The 7227-nt window shown below is 39.3% G+C and overlaps 1 long non-coding RNA gene across 1 annotated transcript; it reads right to left on the reverse strand.

The window, feature by feature from the left end:
* Positions 1-3955: 3955 nt before the first annotated feature.
* LOC307042901 lies at positions 3956-7183 on the reverse strand. Its single transcript, XR_013809249.1, has 3 exons — positions 7091-7183; positions 6932-7000; positions 3956-6772 (listed from the first exon to the last, which is right to left on the reverse strand). It is a non-coding gene; the product is annotated as an uncharacterized lncRNA (long non-coding RNA).
* Between the last annotated feature and the right edge of the window lie 44 nt (positions 7184-7227).

Raw genomic sequence — 7227 nt, forward strand, 5'->3', positions numbered from 1 at the left:
AGTAGAAATATGCAATACACAGGAATCCGTTTTGGTTTCAAGACCCTGGTTCACGGAGGATACCAAAGGAGTCCTCGAAAGACAAGGTCAACTTAACTATGAGCATTTAAAAATGAAAGAGAGGAATAGTTTCGGCCAAAACTAAAAGGTACCGTGGGGTCAGATTAGAGTTTTCAAAGGGGGGTTCGTTTAACATGAAACACTTGAAATAACTAAACCACGGGGGGTCAAACTATAATACACAGTGGGCCAAAATAGAAAATGTGTACTAGTGGAGGGCCGGACTGGTTCAATGTTTACTGCAGAACTTATTGAAATGAACTTATTGCACATATTTCCCTCAAAGAGAAACCAAACATGCCCTGTTGTCGTGAGAGAGAAAGTGCTGAAGGAAACATCCATTAAAGTCAGTGTGCTGCTCTGTGATGCTAGCTCAGATACTTGGCATCTCATCTTGGGTGCAAGGTCATCAATGTTTGGGCTCAGGCTCTGAGGAGACCCTCAGGATGGAGAGAAGGTGTGCGTGCAATATACCGGAGGGCCAGATCTAATAGGAATTAGAAATTATCCTGCGGGCCGAAATTAAATCCACCACGGGCCTGATTTGGCCCCCGGGCCTTGGGTTTGACGGATAAGGTAAAAAATAAAGTAGAAAGAAAGTGAAGTCATAGAAAACTATTTCTGCTAAAAAGTGAACAATGATTGAGTCAGAGCTCAAAACTTCAGATGTGTTCATGTTCATTCATGTTCATTTGTTTTAAATGAGTGTTTTTAAATGTCATGTCATAAATTAATATGTTTCTTAATGTCTTTCAGGTTTGTAAAGCACTTTGAATCACCTTGTGTTGAAATGTGCTTTATAAATACACTTGCCTTGCAATAAAACATTTATAAAATAGATATACAAAAATAAAGGCTAAATTAAAATGCTATTTAATTGTTTTTATAGAATAAGAACCATAAACGTGCACTATTTACTTAAATATATAATATGTATATCATAATATAGTGAATATGCAATGTGTGAACACGAGGACACATCGACATCAAAACTACTTTAGGTTTTCTGCAATAAGAGTCAGCGACAGCAGCAGCTGCTGACTGGCCGTGAACATATTGAGTACATCAATAAATCTGTCTGTTTATTTTTGAAGGATGCAAATCCCTCCCAGAATAAAAACAACAAAAACCTGACCTCGATTTCCCAAAAGTGATTGATTGCATCGACTCAGCTGTAAAACGGTTTCATGTGTTCATAGGTTTCTGCTTGTTTGTTTTTTTACTTTTGTTTAAAAGTTTATTTTCTAAATCAAAGTATCTGATTTCTAGTGCATTTAGTGCTTTAAAAATATAAAGTATGAGGGTGTACTGATACCTTAAAAGGCTCAGATATGTAAAACTAAATGTGAAATATACACGTACAAAAATCCTCAGGATTTATTATTAATAATAAAGAATCCAAATATAAAAAAGGGAACATGAGATAGGTTTATTTTTACAGTATTTCAAACATCAGTCCCTAACAGGATTTCTAAGACAATGACACAAAGAAATGCATTAAATGTATATTTTATTTCACATGACAGGAGCACAGACTGGTCTGAGAACAAACAAACATACCCTGAGCCGGCTGAGCTAACAAGAGCAGCTCATTATCAGTCTTTATTCAAAAAGGGACCTGGCTAATTACTGGAACAACAGAGAGAGTGGGGAACAGCTGCAGGATCAGACCTCCTTACACTAACCTCTGTCAGTAACCCTGCAGAACACACACACACACACACACACACACACACACACACACACACACACACACACACACACACACACACACACACACACACACACACACACACACACACACACACACACACACACACACACACACACACACACACACACACACACACACACACACACACACACTCACATGAAGGTTACTGTCTCTCTCTGTGCGGGTCGCAAAATTGATTTTATGGTTTTTCAAAACAAGCCACAGAGTGATGGATTATTTTAAAGGGCAGAAACATGTTGTGACCGCCAGAGACCCGGCTTTATTGTTCTACCATCTAACATCTACTCTAACTGTTAACGATCAGTAGGATCTGATAAAGGGTTAATATTACTGAATAACACCAGAGTTTAAATATAAAGGTATTTAATTCAACTTTCGAAGATTTCTGTGCAAAAACAAAGTTAGATTTCTTTCTATGCAATTTTAACATTAAATCCTAACATTTGACACCGAAGTATATATGTTTTACAATTGAACCGTTATGTTGTGCTCGGGTCTCCCGTGACCCATTTCAAGTTAAAATTATATAATAACTACGCTCTAGTTTTTTGTATCGGAACGAGGCTTCATGATATCCTCCACAACAGCTATATAAACACTATAACTGATTCTGACCATTTTAGCCAAGTCTGAAGGTCTCTTCAAAAAAAATGGTATCATTTGGTGTTGGGGTCGGGGGAGACCCAGCAGAATTGTTGTGGGTGACTCGATGTCAAATTTGGCCCAATCAAGATTCATCTTTGACTTTAGACCCCGCCCCCCCACCCCCCCACGGGAACTCCACCTTTCTCAAAGAATATGTACACTAACACTTGAACCTGAACTCACACATCCACGTGTGCAATGTGTGGTGTGATGTGTTTTGGGCCATAACATTACATTACAACAGGATTGTACGTTTATGAATGCATTATAAGTTAGTTATGATGTAGTTAAAAAAATATTGGATGATAGTCATTATTTTTTTGTGTTTCATGACTGAGATAAATCATGGGTCAACACTGACCCGCGAACACCATGAACGATAACAGCTTTCGAACACAACACAAGGGTTAAAAGGAAAATGTTGATACTACTTAAATAGTAGTTTGAACGTTTCATTGCAGAACTGAAAATATTATTATTATTATTATATATTATCATTTTATTAAATACAAGTATGTGCTTACATTAAGAAATGCTTTAATGCAATTTAAGTGATAAGCTAGCAGCACTGCCACCTAGTGGATTAAAGTGAAACTGCACCACAGCCAGAAATATTATAAATAAATGAAGGTAGGATTAGAAAAAAGAAAATACCCGCCAAAAAGTACTTAAGGACCGTATTGCAATATTGTTCTTTTTGACTATTTCACAGCAACAACAGATCCTTACTGTTTTCCTGTGACCTAAGATTCTCAACGACATAATCACTCTGTAGCTCTGTTAGTTTGACAATAAAGGACCTTGAGCCTTAAACCTTGAACCTTCTATAAGCGAGTATAACATAAGGGCCTCAGCACGGGGCACCATGATGCAGAAGAGTATGAGCAGATGTGTTGATAAAGAGAGGAATAGCGTTACAAGGATAAGAAACCTGTTAGACCACCTTGATGACACTGATCTAGTTTTGGTCTTGGACAGTCTCACGTTTTTCCCACTCTTCAGTTTCCTGAAACCTAAAGCAGTTCTAAAACCAAGAAATATCAAACTCGTATGCATCGTTATGTTCACAAAATATTAGTTTGACACTGTTTGGTAAATATGTTTTGCTTTTATGCATTTATTAAATTAGTGCAACCCAAAATAATTCCCCTTGTGTTTCTTATGTATTACTGATTTGTTTCTCACAGAGTGTTAGAAATTAAAACCAATGTTTTAATGGGGAAATGTAGTTTAAACATGCCGTCAGTTTTAATGCTCTTTTATACTGAAAAACCAGAAATTCTTGTGCACAAGCAGTTAAGCTTTTATTCTGAAAATCCTTAATCTACGGTTAGCATTTAGCATGTGGCTAATATACGATTTACTAAAGAGGTGAATTTAGTAGCGAAATGATATGGAGTGGTGCAAACCGAAACCTACTGATTTAACACTACAACTATAGATGTCGAGATACTACCATGCTGAATATTAAATGAAGGTACAGTTTATTTGATTACATTATTGTTTACAGACGAGAGTAGCATGTGACAACATCCGGAATGACCGGAAACCAAACGAGCCGAGAAGTATTTTTTAGAGTATTGATTACAGTGTTTAGAATGTGTTAAATGAAAAGTGATGAAAGAGAATATGAGGAGAAAAGGCGTGTTAAGCATATATTGAATGTGAAAAGAACCTATCCTCTGTTTAAATACAACAACGGACATTGGAGACGAGGCGAGCCGGCAGGCGGGGAGGAGCCAGCAGAGGAGATATAACAGCACCGGAGGAGAGATCCAGTCTTCAATTTCAATTTCAATTTCAAACCTTTATTTAGACAGATTGGTCCCTTGAGATCATCAATCTCATTTACAAGGGAGACCTGCATCCTTTAGTTCCACATGAAACATAAAAACAACATACAAACAACAGAGGATATCATATTTACATATTCAACATTTACAAATACCCAGAGTGTCAGAAAGCATTTCATTTAGACGTGCCTTAAATACATTCAGAGAAATAAAAATGCTCAATTTCAATTTTGCCTGTAGACTGTTCCAAGCAAGTGGAGCTGCGCACATAAAAGCTGTCTTCCCTAAGACAGCCCTTACTCTTGGCACATCTAACGTGACTATATCCGGTGTCATGAATGAACAGATATAATACGGGAGTTTGCCCAACATAGCTTTATAGATAAAAGTGTACCAGTGACTGAGCCTCCGTACAGTGAGTGATGGTAAACCTGCCTTGGTATACAATGTACAGTGATGAGTCTCTTCTCTTCCCTAACGAGGAGCGGATCACAGCTGTTTGTCTGACTGAACAATATCATGCTTGTGACCAACCCGCGCCTTTTTTAATTAAAGTACCCAATTGAACTTTCACAGAGACTCCATTTAGTCTCCTTTTAAAGCTTCTCTCCTGGACGGGAGAATAACGAACACAGTTTACAAGAGAAAACAATGTGACTCAAGTTCAGTTAGGTTTACATAATAGTAACAGTGTCAAGCAATTATTATAGTTACTACAAACAAATATCATTCATAATAAATATAGGATAAATATCAAGCTTTAAAAAAGGGTCATTTCAGTGATGAATAAAAGACCGACTTTCCAACTAAGGGCTGATTCATTCAGTAGACCAATACATCAGATTAAAAACAGGATTATTGCTGCATGCTGAAAGATAACTGAGATACTTTATTCATTTGTATGTTTTAATGATTTCGTTTGTAGAGTCTTTTATTTTGTAAACATATCTGTGTTACCTGGTTTTTCAGGTTATTTGAAAGTAACCTCTGTCACTAACGCTTAGTCACTCCCTCCAAAGCTGAGGGAGGGCTAATTCACAAATTAAGTGCAGAGGGGAATCACCGACGAAGGACTTCACTATACCTGGAGCTGAGAGAATTAATACTGGTCCCTATCTCCCCGTAGTCTTTCAAGTAGGAGGAGACCAACAAATAGGAAGAGAAGATGAAGGGAGAAACTGCAAAACATTGCTAAGACTCCAGTTCGACAGCTCTCCCTTCAATGGTTTGGCTTTGGCAAGAACCTATTAAGTGCAATGACATTTACTTATTAAAAACTCACAACTTGATTGAATGCAGGGGGGTCAAACTCAAATACACAGTGGGCCAAAATAAAAAATGGGTAGTAGTCGAGGGCCGGACTGGTTCAATGTTTATTGCAGAACTTATTGAAATGAACTTATTGCACATATTAAACCTGGAACTAACAAAGCTTCAATGATTGCCTATAAAAACAACATTAAACATTAAATAATCAGTTGATTCATTTCTTATGGCTCTATCTGCAGCTTTTCCGGAGTCAGTCATATGATTACATTTTCCCACAGGCAGGCCATTGGAATTTGTTTTTGCCTAAATCCTACCGGCCCACATTTGTAAGTGTTCCGGCCCAACCCAGTGGGGTGTGGGCTGGGCTGTTTTGATAGGCTACCTTTGTTCTATCTATCAGTTTCAATTTCACACATCAGGCCCGTAGCAGCTGTCACTGCGCAGAGAACGATCAGGAGTGAGTGACTGAGAGACCTAGCTGGCAGTTACTTACAGATGGATAAACAAGCTCCAAAGCATAAAGGCGTTTTTGTATAGTTTTTGTATACAGTATACAGTTACCAGCTGTATTCACCTTGCAGGTGCAGCTATGTGGCTTTGATCCTGGATCAAGTGTTTGAGTCATGGATGTTTAAAGTTTAACTTCTTCATATTTGTCAAATAAAAAGTTTACTTTTCATTCAGGAAGTATGACGCTGCGCTGTCAGTACGCTTCTCCATGTTTGTGATTGGTCGAATGCTCCAGATACCACCCCTTTCATGTGAACGCGCTCCTAACTAGATAGGACACGGCTGGCTTGAGCGATCCACTTGATAACCCGCGTCGTAGGACCGTTTAGCGAGAGCGCGTATGTTTTGGATTAGGCCAACCGGCTAACTCAAACATATCCTGGTTAGGTTGAACCAGCTTCGTAGTACAGGCCTCTGGCCTCTGGTGAGCTCAGTGTTTGTTTACCTGCTGCTTCAGGTGTTTGTGTTTACCTGCTGCTTCAGGTGTTTGTGTTTACCTGCTGCTTCAGGTGTTGGTGTTTACCTGCTGCTTCAGGTGTTTGTGTTTACCTGCTGCTTCAGGTGTTTGTGTTTACCTGCTGCTTCAGGTGTTTGTGTTTACCTGCTGCTTCAGGTGTTTGTGTTTACCTGCTGCTTCAGGTGTTTGTGTTTACCTGCTGCTTCAGGTATTTGTTGGCGGAGTCTCCGTTCTTTGGGTCGTCCAGTTCCTCCTGAACGACCGGATGAGACAGAAAACCGTCCTCAATGTCGCACTGCAGTCCTACAACAACAACATCATCCTCCTCCTCCTCATCATCATCATTCTCCTCCTCCTCCTCCTCCTCCTCCTCCTCCTCCTCCTCCTCCTCCTCCTCCTCCTCCTCCTCCTCATCATCATCATCATCACCCTCATCTAACTCACAGGTGAATGTTGACTCACCTGTGCCGGCTGTCTTCAGTTTGTCCAACAGAGACTGTAGCTGATCCGGCTGAGATCACACAGACTCACCTGAGACACAGCAGCTGTTATTAGTAGGTTTAATATCTGTATTATTATGGTTTATAATATTATGATTATAATATTCAGGTGAGATGTTACCTGTTGGAGCGGCTCGTCTCCGTCAGCAGGGGGGTATACTACGAAGCAGGATGTTCTCTTAGCGGCTAACTTCAGGTTAACTCTGGGTTTCCGGTCCTACGACGCTGGTTCTCTTTTTAGCGGGCTAGATCTCCATG

The sequence above is a fragment of the Notothenia rossii genome (assembly GCF_949606895.1).
Source record: "Notothenia rossii genome assembly, chromosome: 1".
NCBI classification, from domain to species: domain Eukaryota; kingdom Metazoa; phylum Chordata; class Actinopteri; order Perciformes; family Nototheniidae; genus Notothenia; species Notothenia rossii.